Source organism: Mus musculus, chromosome 8 (assembly GCF_000001635.26).
Source record: "Mus musculus strain C57BL/6J chromosome 8, GRCm38.p6 C57BL/6J".
In the NCBI taxonomy this organism is placed as follows: domain Eukaryota; kingdom Metazoa; phylum Chordata; class Mammalia; order Rodentia; family Muridae; genus Mus; species Mus musculus.
Window position 1 is genome coordinate 126,404,532 of NC_000074.6, and position 17,959 is coordinate 126,422,490.

The 17,959-nt window shown below is 44.4% G+C and overlaps 1 long non-coding RNA gene across 1 annotated transcript; it reads right to left on the reverse strand.

Moving 5' to 3' along the window:
• Positions 1-8,947: 8,947 nt before the first annotated feature.
• On the reverse strand, positions 8,948-17,839 carry Gm51604. The gene is made up of 2 exons (XR_003947620.1): positions 17,738-17,839; positions 8,948-9,692 (listed from the first exon to the last, which is right to left on the reverse strand). It is a non-coding gene; the product is annotated as a predicted gene, 51604 (long non-coding RNA).
• Positions 17,840-17,959: the final 120 nt, after the last annotated feature.

The following is a 17,959-nucleotide window of genomic DNA, read 5'->3' on the forward strand; positions in this document are numbered from 1 at the left end:
TTATGTGAACTTCATTAGTTAGGATGCAGTGTGTGTGTGTGTGTGTGTGTGTGTGTGTGTGTGTGTGTGTGTGTGTGTGTGTGTGTGTGAGAGAGAGAGGGAGAGAGAGAGAGAGAGAGAGAGAGAGAGAGAGAGAGAGATGCTTCCCACAAAAGAATCTAAGGTTCAGCACCTTGGACAGCACTGGGCAGGCCATTGTCCATGGGTTTGAAATGAGTTAAAGTGTGAATTCACTTGAAGGAGCTGGACCTAGGATATTGACTTGTTGCCTTAGTCAAAGACTGGATGGTACCAAGTGGGGTTCCATGAACATCTGCCTGTCTGCTTCCTGCTTTCCCCCATCCCATTCTTCAGCTCTGGGTCTATGAAGCTAGCATCAGTCACATATCCCCTCCCTGCTTCTGTGTCTCAGGCAAGATAGTGGAAGATGATGATGCAGAGAATCTTGGGCCTTGGAAGAAGATGTACACTAACATGTGGGACCCCCTTAAAAACTAGCTGCCCTTTGGTTGCTGCACAGTAAAAGTTAACTAGGAAATATGCATCTTTCATTCACAGCTATGAGCTTGATGACCAGGGGAGACTAAGCAGCCCGCAGTGAGTTTAGGTAATTCTTAGATGAAGCTCATTCCTACCATTAAAAATCAAGGTATTTCTTTGATACAAACTCATGTGTTTCCATGGAAACCTGTTCTATTGCCTAGGCGACTAAGGGCCCATGCTGGCACGCTTAGATGATTATTTTAAAATTTCCAGAACACTCAGGTCTGCTTAGACAAAAAAATTCATACTTCTTAGACACATTGAAACGGTTTCATTATTTCCCTATGCCACATTAGAAACTTTTTATTTTTACTCCAATAAATTAAAGCAAACACATCTCTGATCTTGTAAATTTTCCAGGTCTTATAGCAACAGCAGTGCCACTAAAAGGGTTACATTTATCCATGTCAATGCAAAAAGAAAAAGAGAGAGAGAGAGAGAGCAAGGGAGCTCTTGCCTCAAAGGAGATAAGAGATACTTTATTCTGGAGCCAATTATGAGTGACCATGGCCCAGGAACAGGGATTCAATTTATCCTAAATTCCATGTTCCAGTGTATTAATATTTTCATGAAGTTTTGATCATAACAGAATAAAGAAAGCCATAAATCAAGACACTTTTCAAAGCCACTGGTGGGACCATCAAGTAGGTCACTTGCATCAGGGAAACTGCAGCTATTTGCCTCAGATTCTACCTGATGACGGTCTTTCTGGTTGCTGGAATCTGGGGATCTGTCTGTACTTTCCAAAGGACTTACAGAACATTCATAAGAATGTTAGGTCAGACACAGAGGTGGGCAGTAAGTAGCTATCAAGGAGTCTAAAGATAGCCCTAGATGAATTTTGGTTAGGCTCTGGATTTGTAACATTCCAACCTCTCTGGCACCCTTGGAGCCTGGGTGCAGATTCAGTAATGTGTGGGGGGAGAAATACAGCTTCGGAGGGCATGGCCTAAGCAGTCACTCATCTGAGTTCTAACATTTGAGCTTTGAGAACTGTGAAATAAATTATATTTATAAGCTGTCATTTATGGTAGTTTTATTATTGCAGTCCAAGAAGACTAAATGCCACTGTTGCATTGATTTAAAAAAAAAAAAAGGTATTATAAAGCATTACTGTTACAGCTTCATTAGACAACTTGGCATATGCCTAGAAAAGGTAACTGCACTGAAGAGCTGCTCAGATCGTCACATCTGTGGGCAATTTGATTGCTAGTTGACATAGGAGGGCTCAGGTCACTGTGGGCAGTGTCCTCTAGCTAGGTGGACTGGAGATACTAAGAAATGTAGCTGAGCAAACCAGAGACAACCAGCCCTCCCCGGCTTCCCTCTGTGGTATCTGCTTCAGTCCCCACCCCCACCCCCCCCCCCGTCCCTGCCCCCGCCCCCTTGAGCTCCCTCCTGAACTTCCCTCAACAATGGATGGTGTTTACCACAGCAGCAGAAAGCTGACAAGAACAGTTAGTTAAGGCACTTTTGTGCAAGTGCAAAGTATCTTTGAGCCTATCTCCACCCTGCCTCCCCTCAGCCCCTTTGCCCCCTGATTTCACATCTACTTGCATGCTATCCATCAGTACATATGATTTTATGTCTCTGTCAAGTCTAGAGCACAAATGAGGGCATGTGAAGAATGGACCTTCCTGAGACTGATGCGATTCACTTAGTAGGACTGTCTCCAGTTTCATCCATTCACCTACAAACCGTGTAACCTCCTTCTCCGTGGATAAAAGTGATTCTGTCGTGTGCACACACTGTCCTTATCCATTCCTGGGTGGTTGGATACATGGGTTGGCCCATACTTGGCTCTTGTGAGTAGTGTAAATAGTGTTCAGTGAACACGGATGTGCAAGATCTCTATGGTATGTTGACTTGAGAGTCTTGGGGTGAATACTGGGTAGATTTGGTCATCCGAAAGCTCCATTTTTAGCTTCTTTAAGTCCTGCCATACTGGTTTCCGTTGTGTCTGCAAAAGCTCCCTCCAGTCTGCATCCTCACCAGCACGTTATTTTTCTGATTATTGCTATTCTGATCAGGATGAGATGGGAATCTCCTTTTTACCTCAACTGCTTTGTCTTTTGTCTTTTCTGAAAACTCTATTCATCTTCTAAGGCTCAACACAAACGCTATTATTATTTTTTTTTCATAAAATAGTTACCGATCTCTCAAGTCTATCTGGCTGAACTGTCTGTGATGGTTTGCATATGCTTGGCCCAGGGAGTGGCAGGATTAGAAGGTGTGGCCTTGTTAGAGTGGGTGTGTCACTGTGGGCATGGGCTTAAGACCCTCACCATAGCTGCCTGGAAGCCACTCTTCCACTAGCAGCCTTCAGATGAAGATGTAGAACTCTCAGCTTCTCCTGTACCTGGATGCTGCCCTGCTTCTACCTGGATGATAATGGACTGAATCTTTGAACCTGTAAACCAGCCCCAACTAAATGTTATTTTTTATAAGACTTGCTTTGGTCATGGTGTCTGTTCACAGCAGTAAAACCCTAACTAAGACAGAAGTTGGTACCAGGGACTGGGGTATTGCTGTGATAGGCCTGACCATGTTTTTGTTTGGAAGAATGTAGATTTGGGGAGTTTGGACTTAGAAAGCAGTTGAATGCTTTAAATGGGTCTTGATGGGCTATCCTAGTAGGAATATGGAAGACTTCTTTACTCAGAGTGATTTGAATTGTGCAGACCTGGCCCAAGAGGTTTCAGTGGAGAATTTCAGTATGTGGCTTAGAGACTGTTTTTGTAATATTTTGGTGAAGAATGTGGCTACTTTTTGTCCTTGTCCGAAGAGTCTGCCTGAGGCTAAGGTAAAGAGTCTCAGATTAATTGTCAATGCCCATCATAGACTTTGTTCTCTGGTTAAGTCTTATGAAGAACATTTTAAACAAGCATAGCAAGATAAAAAGGGAAAAATATAAAATATATGGTATTAAAGGGGCACCACGGAGTAAAATGGAGCCCAAACCTGTGTTCTAGGAGATAGCAGATTAAGGGAGTGGGACTTTGAGGCAAGATCCTACCCAGCTAAATTTAGATCCAGGCATGGTGGTATTCACCTTTAATCCCACGAGACATGCTGATCTCCAAGTTCAAAGTCAGTCTACAGAGCAAGTTCCAGAACAGCCAAGCTTAGGCAGTGAGGGAGTTGGAACAGGAAGCTAGTGATAATGTAATAGAAAAAGGGAGCCAAGTTCCAGCTCCTGCTAGCAGTAGAACTTAGCAGCTTTGGTCATTTGGCTCTGGCTTTAGAATCCAGAATAAAAGGAACTACTGGGACCGCTGATGCTAGTTAGATGGAGCTAAGAAATTAGTGGTGATTAAAAAAGACCAGCGTCTCTGGGGTGAAACCTGGGAAGTGTTTTCTGAGAGCACAGAGAAACTGTGTTTCAGAGATAGCCAAGGTTGTACCTCCTGCTACAGCTGTACTTGGTAATGTGTGAATCACCCAGGTGGTACTGGTTTTGAAGGCATGAAGGAGTCACGAAGAGCAGCTGAGGCTTGGCACTGTGAGAGGCCATGGAAGGCCATTGGTGAAGGTGCAGTCTCAGTTGTAGTTGATGACCCAGGACTGAAGGGGTCATGCAAAGGAGTTGAGGCTTGGCACCATCAAGAGAGCCTATGAGAGGCTAATGGTGAAGCCTAGTTGCAACGGAAGACCCCAGTGTATTGGATATACCAAGTGCCAGGGATGATCACCAAGAACAACAGCAGTGGAGTGAATCAACCTGAGCTGAGAGTGCTACAGAGGACAGAGCTGGAGAAGTGATGCCAGCCCTTTGAAGGATCCCAGACATTGGAACAAGAAACTGTAACATTGAAGTTGCCTTGGAGACCCCAAGATATTCGAGATGCCAGAACTATGGGCTATCTGCTAAGGAAAGCTGCTAACAGGGAGTAGAACCAGCCCAGGAGAAAGAAGTTTGTTGCAATCAACAAAGATGAAAAAGGAGTTGGAGATCTGAAGACCACTTTGAATCAGCCTTGGAGATGCAGAGTTTGGAGTTTGCCCACATGGTTTCCTGTCTTACTTTGAGAATTACAGGTAAGTGACTTGGTGAATCTCAGAAGATACTTTGAACTTTGGACTTTTAACATTGTTGAGACTGCTATAAACTATAGGGACTTTGGAAGTGGGACTAAATGTATTTTTTCATTTTGCTATGCTTAGGTATGGTCCCCACAGACACATGTTTGAACAAGCCTATGGGGGCCAGGGAGTGAAATGTGATGGTTTGTATATGCTTGGCCCAGGGAGTGGCAGGATTAGAAGGTGTGGCTTTGTTGGAGTAGGTGTGTCACTGTGGGCATGGGCTTAAGACCTTCACCATAGCTGCCTGCAAGCCAGTCTTCCACTAGCAGCCTTCAGGTGAAGATGTAGAACTCTCAGCTTCTCCTGCACCATGCCTGCCTGGATGCTGCCCTGCTTCTACCTTGATGATAATGGACTGAATCTTTGAACCTGTGAGCCAGTCCCAACTAAATGTTGTTTTTATAGGAGTTGCCTTGGTCATGGTGTTTGTTCACAGCAGTAAAACCTAACTAAGACACTGTCTTTGTTGCCTGTGTTCGTGATCTTGGCACCTTGGCCCTGTAGTGCCAGGGAAATGTTAGTGATCCCCAAGAAAACAGACAGGAGCTGATCTGATGCAACTCACAGCAGGGTCTTTATTCTGTTCGAGCTAGCTCAGCAACCCCCACCCCCAAATGCACAGCTGTCATGCAGGACAGTTTTGGTGGTTGTGGTTGGGGGGAGCCCTGAATTTCTATCAGGGCAAGGCTTTATAGTAAGCAGCAAGCAGGGAGTACCTGTGTAAGCATCTAATTGGAAAGCTACTGTGGCCTTTCACAAAATTGGCTGGTGCTGGGAATTATATCATAAACTTCAATTCTGCTCCCCTCTGCTTTAGTGGTCATTAAGCAGGGTGTGGGCTTATAACCTGGAGACACACTGGTCTTGTTGAAGGTGTAACCTGGAAACACTGGTTTTGTTGGGGATTAGCTTAGAGACCAGGGCTAGGTTTGGGTTTTGTTGGGGGGCAACTTAGAAACTAATGCTAGGTACCAGTCTGTGGTTTACCTGAGTTCAAACTTAGGTCAGGTTCTCTAAAATGGAGTCTGAACTTAAAAGATTTGGCATCTCAGGTGTACTTTGATTAACTTCCAAATGTAAGGCAGGCGCTATTTCAATTAGTCAGTTTCTTGAAGCAGTTATAGATCAAATAAATAAATACTTAAATCCTCTCTGTCCAAAACAATTTGAGAAAAATGAAATGGGATGAAAACTCCAAGTCTTGGGTTTGTGGTTGACTAAAAATAGAATAAGCACAAATACAATGAGCGTCTAGAGCTGACTGGACGTGGGCTTCACCACCCAAAAAGGACAGTGCTCTAGCTTCTAGCCATGAGGCCACTGCTAAGGGAGTTTCTCTAATGTGGGCTGACAGGACCGGGGCTTCACATGTACTGTTTTAATTGTCATTCACTGTCCTCATTTTGGAACCAAGTAATTGCCACACATGTGAAGAAGCTCACATTAACTGTGTGTTTTGTGGCTAGAAAGGAGTCAGGTGGACGATAAAGGAATGGGCCCATTTTATTTACAGTTGGAAGAAATAGCATGCTGGGTACTGGAGGCAGAGAGGTAGTGGCAAGCATGGAGCCACAGTGGGGAGACCCTGAGAGAAGGGGCGGAGTGGGCAGCCTGAGCCTGTGGAGGGTCGCTGGCTGGTTCACCTGTTCACCATGTTCAGCCCTAATGCTGGGCAGCTGTGTTTCCTGTCACCATCCCTACGGTGTTTTGGAAAGAGATTAACTGGAGATGACAGCCTAAGTACTTATTTTCTCTCCCACCTAAGGTTCTGAAATTCCAAAGGTCAGAAATGCTGAAGGGTTCCAGAGGGTGGAAAAGAAATGGAAGAGATAGAAACTACAGGGTTAAGTGTCTACTAAGTGAGTGTGGGCAAGATTGGCATCATACCCTGCGTGACTCCAGACAAACTTGATGCTCTAGAACAGAACAGTGCTGAGGCTGTGGACTCCCTCCTGACAGAGCTGTTCTGCTCAGAGCTGGGGCAATGGAAGGACAGCAGCCAGGGCCTGTGTCCCAGGTTTAAACCCTAGGGGGTTTGCAATGCAAACAGGTTAACCTGGGAGGAGCCATGTCTGTTTAAGATGAAGGCAAAACAGGGCAGATGTGAGCTAGCATTCCCAGCCAGGAATCTGCAGGTCTGTGGTACTGTGATGTCCACAACAGGTGCCCTGGGAGGGAGGCACTGCAAGAGCAAACACATCATAACATTTTATAAAAATATCTAATATTTAACTAAATTTCATAAAATTCTACATAAAACTCTATTATTCTCTCCCATTTCATAAACTGATTTTATTGTCCACTTTGCCTTTTATGTTTTGATGATTTGTTTGAATATTTTATCACTATAGTGTAAAAACATGTATCAAACTTTAGCTTTTTCAGTTTACATATACTTCAATTTATATTTCTCTGAATGTATGAGTTTTAAATACTTTGAACACATTATTTTATTATTGGATATATTATTATTTTAGATTTGTGTGAAACTTTCTTTTAGCGATATGAATTTTTTTCTAAAATGAAGGAAAACATATTTTGAAGAATAAACATGTCTCTCTAGATAAATTATCACATTATTAAATATTGGTGACCCAATGACAAGACTCTTAGATATGGCAATATTAATTTAACTCAGATAAACAATTTTGATATTTGGCAATTTTTAGTTATTAAACACTAATGCTTTTACACGTTTTTAATGTTGCCCTGTGAACATCCATTTGTCAAAACAGAAGACAGAACACACTGTCTCAGCATGACTCCCAACTTCCTTTTTTTCATTTATTTATTTTTAATTAGATATTTTCTTTATATACATTTCAAATGCTATCCTGAAAGTTCCCTATACCCTCCCTCCACCCTGCTCCCCTACCCACCCACTCTCGCTTCTTGGCCCTGGCATTCCCCTGTATTGGGGCATATAAAGTTTGCACGACCAAGGGGCCTCTCTTCCCAGTGATGTCCAACTAGGCCATCTTCTGCTACATATGCAGCTAGAGATACAAGCTCTGGGGGTACTGGTCAGTTCATATTGTTGTTCTACCTATAGGGTTGCAGAGCCCTTCAGCTCCTTGGGTGCTTTCGCTAGCTTCTCCATTGGGGGCTCTGTGTTCCATCTTATAGATGACTGTGAGCATCTGCTTCTGTACTTGTCAGGCACTGGCATAGCCTTATATGAGACAGCTATAACAGGGTCCCTTCAGCAAAATCTTGCTTGCATATGCAATAGTGTCTGGGTTTGGTGGCTGATTATGGGATGGATCCCCGGGTGGGGTAGTCTCTGGATAGTCCATCCTTACGTCTTAGCTCCAAACTTTGTCTCTGTAACTCCTTTCGTGGGTATTTTGTTCCCCATTCTAAGGAGGACTCCCAACTTCTACATACAGGCTGTAAGCAACATGAACCCTTCAAACTCCTGCCTGAAACCTACCAAAACCCAGCTAAATGCTGGGATAATTCCAAACATTTCCAGAGTCAGTGAAGATGAGATAGGTTACGGTCACCACCAAGAGCAGAGACCCAGGCTGAATGTGGTACACAGGCACGTCTGTGATCCCCACACTTAGAAGGTGGAGGCAGGAGAATCAGGAGTTCAAGGCCAGCCTGCTCCACAGGCCAGTATGGGCTGTACACAGATTCTGTCAAAAAATAAGAAAAAACAAAAACAGTCAGGGACCCTCACATAAGAGTTTCAAAGGCACTGAACTCTATGTTTAAGAGCTAAAACTAAAACCAAGTGACACAAAATGAGGAAAATCAAGGACTGGGGAGAAAGGCAGCAAGGAAACACTCCAGAAGGTGGGTGTGTGGATGCCAAGAGCTGCCAAGTTAGTGAAATTCAAGCCCAGGAATACTAATGAAGAAGGAAGCTACACGTTGAAAATCAACACTGTTTATATGCCCAAAGAGCCAGCTGTGAGCTGTTAGGACTGCACCTGTCTATTTTCCATTGTTGTAACAAAATACAATGTAATTCATAAAGAAAGTCTTTTATTTAGCTGACAGTATGGGAGAATGAAAGTCCTGTGTGTGAGATGTGTGCTCTGCACCATGGCAGATAGAATGGAAAGATCACAGGTGAGAGATGGTGCCAGGACAGGGAGGGGTGGGTCTGTCTCTCTCTCTTACAATAGTTCACATGTGAGAACTGCCCAGGGACTCACGAGAGCTACCTTCATCCCTCAAGAGGACAGTGTACCTATCAAGTGGCCTGATGGCATTCTGCTGTGTCCATCAAGGATCCAGGGAGTTGGACCTGACTGGGCAGTAAGGGAATGAAGAAATGACAGACAGCTTCACATACACACAGACAGGGTGCTGGACTGGGTTCTCAGATGGAGAAAACTCGGTGTGTTTATTATTGTAGCTTACAGACAGGCAGGGTCATTGCTCAGATCAACTGGGAGGAAAGCATACAGCTGGATCAAAGGGACAGGTTTAGAGAGAAGAGTCTCTGTAGGGTCGCAGTCTTTCAAGCTGTAAATACCTGGGTTGTTGGGAGCCGCCCCCACATTCGCCGTTACAAGATGGCGCTGACATCCTGTGTTCTAAGTGGTAAACAAATAATCTGCGCATGTGCCAAGGGTATCTTATGACTACTTGTGCTCTGCCTTCCCCGTGACGTCAACTCGGCCGATGGGCTGCAGCCAATCAAGGAGGGACACGTCCGAGGCGAAGGAGAATGCTCCTTAAGAGGGACGGGGTTTTCGTTTTCTCTCTCTCTTGCTTCTTGCTCTCTTTTCCTGAAGATGTAAGAATAAAGCTTTGCCGCAGAAGATTCTGGTCTGTGGTGTTCTTCCTGGCCGGTCGTGAGAACGCGTCTAATAACAATTGGTGCCGAATTCCGGGACGAGAAAAAAACTCGGGACTGGCGCAAGGAGGATCCCTCATTCCGGAACCAGAACTGCGGATCACGTTTATAAAGGTTCCCGTAAAGCAGACTGTTGAGAAGGATTCAACTGCCGAATTCAGAACTCATCAGCTGGGGAACGACGGTGATAAAGGTTCCCGTAAAGCAGACTGTTGAGAAGGATTCAACTGCCGAATTCAGAACTCATCAGCTGGGGAACGGAAGTGAGAAATGGCTTTACCAGGTATGTTTGGCCTTGAACTTTTTCTAGTGTTAGGAGCCCTTTTGTTCCTTTTCACATGTTATATAGTGGTTAAGGCAGGGCTGAAAATTCTGGATGAAATTCAGGGCAGTCTATCAGAAGTAAAGCGGGGAGAGAGAGTAGGAGCAAGGAGAAACGGTAAGTATACAGGCCTTTCCAAGGGTCTTGAACCCGAGGAAAAGTTAAGGTTAGGTAGGAATACCTGGAGAGAGATTAGAAGAAAAAGAGGAAAAAGGGAGAAGAAAAAAGATCGATTAGCGGAGGTCTCTAGGAGATACTCGTCACTAGATGAGCTCAGGAAGCCAGCTCTTAGTAGCTCTGAAGCAAGTGAAGAATCCTCCTCTGAGGAAACAGACTGGGAGGAAGAAGCAGCCCATTACCAGCCAGCTAATCGGTCAAGAAAAAAGCCAAAAGCGGCTGGCGAAGGCCAGTTTGCTAATTGGCCTCAGGGCAATCGGCTACCAGGTGCACTCCCGCCCTATGCGGAGTCCCCGCCCTGCGTAGTGCGTCAGCCCGTAGTGCGTCAGCAATGCGCAGAGAGGCAGTGCGCAGAAAGGCAGTGCGCAGACTCATTCATTCCCCGAGAGGAACAAAGGAAAATACAACAGGCATTTCCAGTCTTTGAAGGAGCCGAGGGTGGGCGTGTCCACGCTCCGGTAGAATATGTGCAGATTAAATATGGAATCAATGCTAATTTTACCTTGGTGCAGTTAGACAGGCTTGCCAGCATGGCACTAACTCCTGCCGACTGGCAAATGATTGCAAAAGCCGCTCTCCCTAGTATGGCCAAATATGTGGAATGGCGAGCTCTGTGGCAGGAGGCGGCACAGGCGCAGGCCCGAGCAAACGCTGCTGCTTTAACTCCAGAGCAGAGAGATTGGACTTTTGACTTGTTAACGGGTCAGAGAGCTTATTCTGCTAAACCTGATAAGAGGTATCAATGGAAGGTCTTACCACAGGGGATGTCCAATAGTCCTACAATGTGCCAGCTTTATATACAAAAAGCTCTTTTGCCAGTGAGGGAACAATTCCCCTCTTTAATTTTGCTCCTTTACATGGATGACATCCTCCTGTGCCATAAAGACCTTACCATGCTACAAAAGGCATATCCTTTTCTACTTAAAACTTTAAGTCAGTGGGGTTTACAGATAGCCACAGAAAAGGTCCAAATTTCTGATACAGGACAATTCTTGGGCTCTGTGGTGTCCCCAGATAAGATTGTGCCCCAAAAGGTAGAGATAAGAAGAGATCACCTCCATACCTTAAATGATTTTCAAAAGCTGTTGGGAGATATTAATTGGCTCAGACCCTTTTTAAAGATTCCTTCTGCTGAATTAAGGCCTTTGTTTAGTATTTTAGAAGGAGATCCTCATATCTCCTCCCCTAGGACTCTTACTCTAGCTGCTAACCAGGCCTTACAAAAAGTGGAAAAGGCCTTACAGAATGCACAATTACAACGTATTGAGGATTCGCAGCCTTTCAGTTTGTGTGTCTTTAAGACAGCACAATTGCCAACTGCAGTTTTGTGGCAAAATGGGCCATTGTTGTGGATCCATCCAAACGTATCCCCAGCTAAAATAATAGATTGGTATCCTGATGCAATTGCACAGCTTGCCCTTAAAGGCCTAAAAGCAGCAATCACCCACTTTGGGCAAAGTCCATATCTTTTAATTGTACCTTATACCGCTGCACAGGTTCAAACCTTGGCAGCCGCATCTAATGATTGGGCAGTTTTAGTTACCTCCTTTTCAGGAAAAATAGATAACCATTATCCAAAACATCCAATCTTACAGTTTGCCCAAAATCAATCTGTTGTGTTTCCACAAATAACAGTAAGAAACCCACTTAAAAATGGGATTGTGGTATATACTGATGGATCAAAAACTGGCATAGGTGCCTATGTGGCTAATGGTAAAGTGGTATCCAAACAATATAATGAAAATTCACCTCAAGTGGTAGAATGTTTAGTGGTCTTAGAAGTTTTAAAAACCTTTTTAGAACCCCTTAATATTGTGTCAGATTCCTGTTATGTGGTAAATGCAGTAAATCTTTTAGAAGTGGCTGGAGTGATTAAGCCTTCCAGTAGAGTTGCCAATATTTTTCAGCAGATACAATTAGTTTTGTTATCTAGAAGATCTCCTGTTTATATTACTCATGTTAGAGCCCATTCAGGCCTACCTGGCCCCATGGCTCTGGGAAATGATTTGGCAGATAAGGCCACTAAAGTGATGGCTGCTGCCCTATCATCCCCGGTAGAGGCTGCAAGAAATTTTCATAACAATTTTCATGTGACGGCTGAAACATTACGCAGTCGTTTCTCCTTGACAAGAAAAGAAGCCCGTGACATTGTTACTCAATGTCAAAGCTGCTGTGAGTTCTTGCCAGTTCCTCATGTGGGAATTAACCCACGCGGTATTCGACCTCTACAGGTCTGGCAAATGGATGTTACACATGTTTCTTCCTTTGGAAAACTTCAATATCTCCATGTGTCCATTGACACATGTTCTGGCATCATGTTTGCTTCTCCGTTAACTGGAGAAAAAGCCTCACATGTGATTCAACATTGTCTTGAGGCATGGAGTGCTTGGGGGAAACCCAGACTCCTTAAGACTGATAATGGACCAGCTTATACGTCTCAAAAATTCCAACAGTTCTGCCGTCAGATGGACGTAACCCACCTGACTGGACTTCCATACAACCCTCAAGGACAGGGTATTGTTGAGCGTGCGCATCGCACCCTCAAAGCCTATCTTATAAAACAGAAGAGGGGAACTTTTGAGGAGACTGTACCCCGAGCACCAAGAGTGTCGGTGTCTTTGGCACTCTTTACACTCAATTTTTTAAATATTGATGCTCATGGCCATACTGCGGCTGAACGTCATTGTTCAGAGCCAGATAGGCCCAATGAGATGGTTAAATGGAAAAATGTCCTTGATAATAAATGGTATGGCCCGGATCCTATCTTGATAAGATCCAGGGGAGCTATCTGTGTTTTCCCACAGAATGAAGACAACCCATTTTGGGTACCAGAAAGACTCACCCGAAAAATCCAGACTGACCAAGGGAATACTAATGTCCCTCGTCTTGGTGATGTCCAGGGCGTCAATAATAAAGAGAGAGCAGCGTTGGGGGATAATGTCGACATTTCCACTCCCAATGACGGTGATGTATAATGCTCAAGTATTCTCCTGCTTTTTTACCACTAACTAGGAACTGGGTTTGGCCTTAATTCAGACAGCCTTGGCTCTGTCTGGACAGGTCCAGATGACTGACACCATTAACACTTTGTCAGCCTCAGTGACTACAGTCATAGATGAACAGGCCTCAGCTAATGTCAAGATACAGAGAGGTCTCATGCTGGTTAATCAACTCATAGATCTTGTCCAGATACAACTAGATGTATTATGACAAATAACTCAGCAGGGATGTGAACAAAAGTTTCCGGGATTGTGTGTTATTTCCATTCAGTATGTTAAATTTACTAGGGCAGCTAATTTGTCAAAAAGTCTTTTTCAGTATATGTTACAGAATTGGATGGCTGAATTTGAACAGACCCTTCGAGGCTTGCCATCATTCAGGTCAACTCCACGCGCTTGGACCTGTCCCTGACCAAAAGATTACCCAATTGGATCTCCTCAGCATTTTCTTTCTTTAAAAAATGGGTGGGATTAATATTATTTGGAGATACACTTTGCTGTGGATTAGTGTTGCTTCTTTGATTGGTCTGTAAGCTTAAGGCCTAAACTAGGAGAGACAAGGTGGTTATTGCCCAGGCGCTTGCAGGACTAGAACATGGAGCTCCCCCTGATATATGGTTATCTATGCTTAGGCAATAGGTCGCTGGCCACTCAGCTCTTATATCCCATGAGGCTAGACTCATTGCACGGGGTAGAGTGAGTGTGCTTCAGCAGCCCGAGAGAGTTGCAAGGCTAAGCACTGCAATGGAAAGGCTCTGCGGCATATATGAGCCTATTCTAGGGAGACATGTCATCTTTCATGAAGGTTCAGTGTCCTAGTTCCCTTCCCCCAGGCAAAACGACACGGGAGCAGGTCAGGGTTGCTCTGGGTAAAAGCCTGTAAGCCTAAGAGCTAATCCTGTACATGGCTCCTTTACCTACACACTGGGGATTTGACCTCTATCTCCACTCTCATTAATATGGGTGGCCTATTTGCTCTTATTAAAAGAAAAAGGGGGAGATGTTGGGAGCCGCCCCCACATTCGCCGTTACAAGATGGCGCTGACATCCTGTGTTCTAAGTGGTAAACAAATAATCTGCGCATGTGCCAAGGGTATCTTATGACTACTTGTGCTCTGCCTTCCCCGTGACGTCAACTCGGCCGATGGGCTGCAGCCAATCAAGGAGGGACACGTCCGAGGCGAAGGAGAATGCTCCTTAAGAGGGACGGGGTTTTCGTTTTCTCTCTCTCTTGCTTCTTGCTCTCTTTTCCTGAAGATGTAAGAATAAAGCTTTGCCGCAGAAGATTCTGGTCTGTGGTGTTCTTCCTGGCCGGTCGTGAGAACGCGTCTAATAACACTGGGTGTGGAGCTATGGTGGACATTTCTTGCACACACTGTCCACACTCGCACATAGATCAGGAGGGAACACACTTTGACATTCCTTCATGGGTGGGAGGCTCTGTGGTCCTTGACTTGGCCACACCCCCAACAGCATTCCACCAGGCCCCACATCTTAAATATCACACCACTTCTTAACACCACTGTACAAGAGATCGATCATTCAATACATGAACCTAAGCCCTCTAAGCACATTCACACCATATCCAAACCATAGCAACAAGTGCTAGAAATAAATCAGAAAAGTAGTAGTAGAGCCCACAGTCAGGTGGTATGCTGTAATCGGCTGCTTTCAGTAGCAACAGATAATGTCAGGCTGGCAACATCTGTGAATTTGAGTAAACAGCACAAGGCAAGCTATGCATATGACTGGATGAATGAATGGGTAAAAACATACACATAATAAAATGTACATGCTTGCATAATTAATAGCCGGCTAGATACACAGAGACAAAAGTAGAAACAGAGCAACAACAGATGCTAGATACGCACAAATAATAGGGATAGAGAGAGTCAATGGATGATTTAATAATAGGGGGTAAATGATAGATGAAAGACAGGAGATGAATAGACAGACCCAGTGCAGACGTTTCAAAAACAAATTAGTGGAGCTGTCCACTGGGGACCTGAAAAAGGAATATTTATTTTAAGGCCCAAACCTGGTCTTGCTTTTCTGACAGAAATAGTAACTGAAGCTGTGAGGTTAGATCAACTCGACAAGGAAAATAAGGGCTGGGGGGGGGGGGGGGAGGAAACAAAGAGAAGGAGGGGAGGAGAGGGGAGGATAGAGGAGGAGAGGGGAGGGGAGGCGAAACCTTGCAGCACATCTCTAGTTAACAGGAGGAGAACACCAGGACAGATGGACCTGGTGTTCAGAAGGGTGTGTAGCAACACTGAAGTCAAAGGAATCGGCCCCATTTGTGTTCCTGAGTAGGTGTCTCTGATAACTGCTTTGAAAAGCAGAGTATAAATAAAAGTCTGTGGGCAGCAACAGAAAAACAACACCCTACAACGGAGTCTGTCCTGCCCTGCCACCAGGAGTTTGGGGATCCACTCGGTTCAGACTGGGTGACTCGCACAATTTCTTGTGGCTGGAGCTGCCAGCACCGCCTGCCTTCCACCCTTGTCCCTGACCTCTCTTCACTGGCTCTCCATTTTACACCCGGGCTGGGCGACCGCACACCTGCCACCTTCTTGTGGCACTTACATTCTTTTACTGGCCCTGTTGTCTGCAATATTTTGATAATGTGCACGTGGACTTTGCTGTTGTCCATTCAAACCTCTAGATTCCTTTTTGGTGGTTGAATCTCCTGAGGGGATAAGTCAGGAACCCGACTACAGTACACTCATTTTGGCAGTATGTCTCCTCTCTGCCTCAGTCTCATCACAGACAAGGAAGAACTGTGGCTGCATGAGTGGTATATAGCACTAAACACTGCCCAAGAACAGATATAGTAAACACATTAAAGTCAATAATCATATTTTATATGGTGGTCATAATTATCTTCTTGTAGATCAGCCCCAACAATGATAACCCTTCTTGGGCCTATACTTTTGGCCAGGACTCTCCTGGGCTGACTTTTGGCCAGAAAGAACATATAAGATGGTAAACACATTAAAATTTAGTAATCAAGCTCTCTATAATGGCTGCTATTATCTTTCTGTAGATCAATTACAACAATGATCAACTCTCTTGGGCCAATTACTTATTCTATTAAAACCTGGGCACACACATTCATGCAGAAAAACATAAACAAAACATGTGCATGGCTAAAAAAGTGCTTAGAAAGCAAACGCCCAGGTCTAGGAGCAGAACCCAAAGGCTTCACATTCAGTCTCTGTGTGCCCTTCCTGATCAAATCTCTCCTAGCCCTAGAGACAGTTGTGATAATCTTTGCTGCCCTTTATGGTTTTACTATTTATGTATTTATCCTTAATACTGTAGTGGATATGAGTATCTGCATTTATTGCTGTGGTTACCAGTGAGAATATCGTGAGTATCTGCATATATTGCTGTGGTTACCAGTGAAGATGTCTGTCAATATCTGCATATATTACTGTGGTTACCAGTGAGAATATCAGTATCTGCATATATTGCTATGATTACCAATGAGGAAGTCAGCATCTGCATATATTGCTGTGGTTACCAGTGAGGATGTCTGTCAGTATCTCCATAGATTGCTGTGCTAACCAATGAGGACGTCAGTATTTGCATATACTGCTGTGGTAACCAATGAGGATTCAGTATCTGCATAGACTGCTCATTTTCTCAGCAGTGTTGCATCTGTCTTGTGCACCTTTAGAGAAGGAAAGGGTTTCTATGTCTTACGGTTTGTAGGTATAGTGAATGCCTGCACTGCAACTTGTCTTTTCTGTCCATTTCATGATGCTGTTTGGGTTTGTGTAGATGAGTGGGGCTAAAAAAAAACCTTTTCAAGGCTGCATGCATGTAGTACCCCCATGCATACAAAATAATAAATTTTTAAAAATTAATTTTCAACCCCTAAATCATATTTTCTCATACAGGTCCACCAGAGTTTTGAATAGGACTTTTTTTTTTTTTTAATATATTGGCAAGACACTGGGGAACATACAATGCATAATGTCTAACACCTTCAACAAAGTCTTGGATGGCTCCCATAATCATGTACATTAATCCTTCTACAGCAAACCCTCTTAGTTAAGTGAGACATATAAAGCATTATCACACCATTTTATCCCTCTCCCTCCTCTTCCTCTCTCTTATAAATCAATGAGTTCCAAGGAGTTTGTTATTTCAGAGTTGGGGAGGTTCTGTAACTAGTACAAGTTAACAGTAGCAAGAATACAGGTAGAATTTAATTAGTAAAAGTCGAGAGGAACCTCCTGGAGGAACTATCTGGAATTTGTCTGTAGAAGGATTTTCAGTGCAAATTTAAATTTCTACTAGCACCATCTCTCTAGAAACTGTACACTTTGCTAAACTTCATTTGTTTATAAGAGCCTCACTTTCTTGTCATCTACAGAGCTAAACTTCACTACTGAAATTGCTACTGTTATTTCAGTTTCCAATGAATTCTTGATTATGACGGTCGGGAAGAGATATACAGACAGCTGTGGCTGGCTGCGAACATCACTGCTTTTATTTCCCATTTCATTCATGTCTGCTCTTGATGTACCATTATGCACAGTCATAATTGCAGCCATATCGATAAAATGAGATAAATATACGAGACAGGGTTTCTCTGTGTAGCCCTGGCTGTCCTGGAACTCACTTTGTAGACCAGGCTGGCCTCGAACTCAGAAATCTGCCTGCCTCTGCCCCGCAAGTGCTGGGATTAAAGGCGTGTGCCACCACGCCCGGATACCTTTTTATAACCTGACATTGATAAAAGGCACAGGGAACCTCTAGCATGGCCAACCTCAGCTTCACCCTCACCCAGAGTCGGCGCTCTCCGGCGAGCTATCCCCTTCTCACCACACTCTGAGAACGGAGCTTGGTGCCGGCTCGGCCGCCTCCGCCAATTCCGGGTCCCTCTTCAGCCAATCAGGGCAGCCGCAGCTACAGAGGGCGGTACCAATCAGATATTAGTTTCCGCCCATAGGCCACGCCCCTGGTGCCGGAAATTATCCGCCGGAGAAACGGACTCGGCCGGAAGTC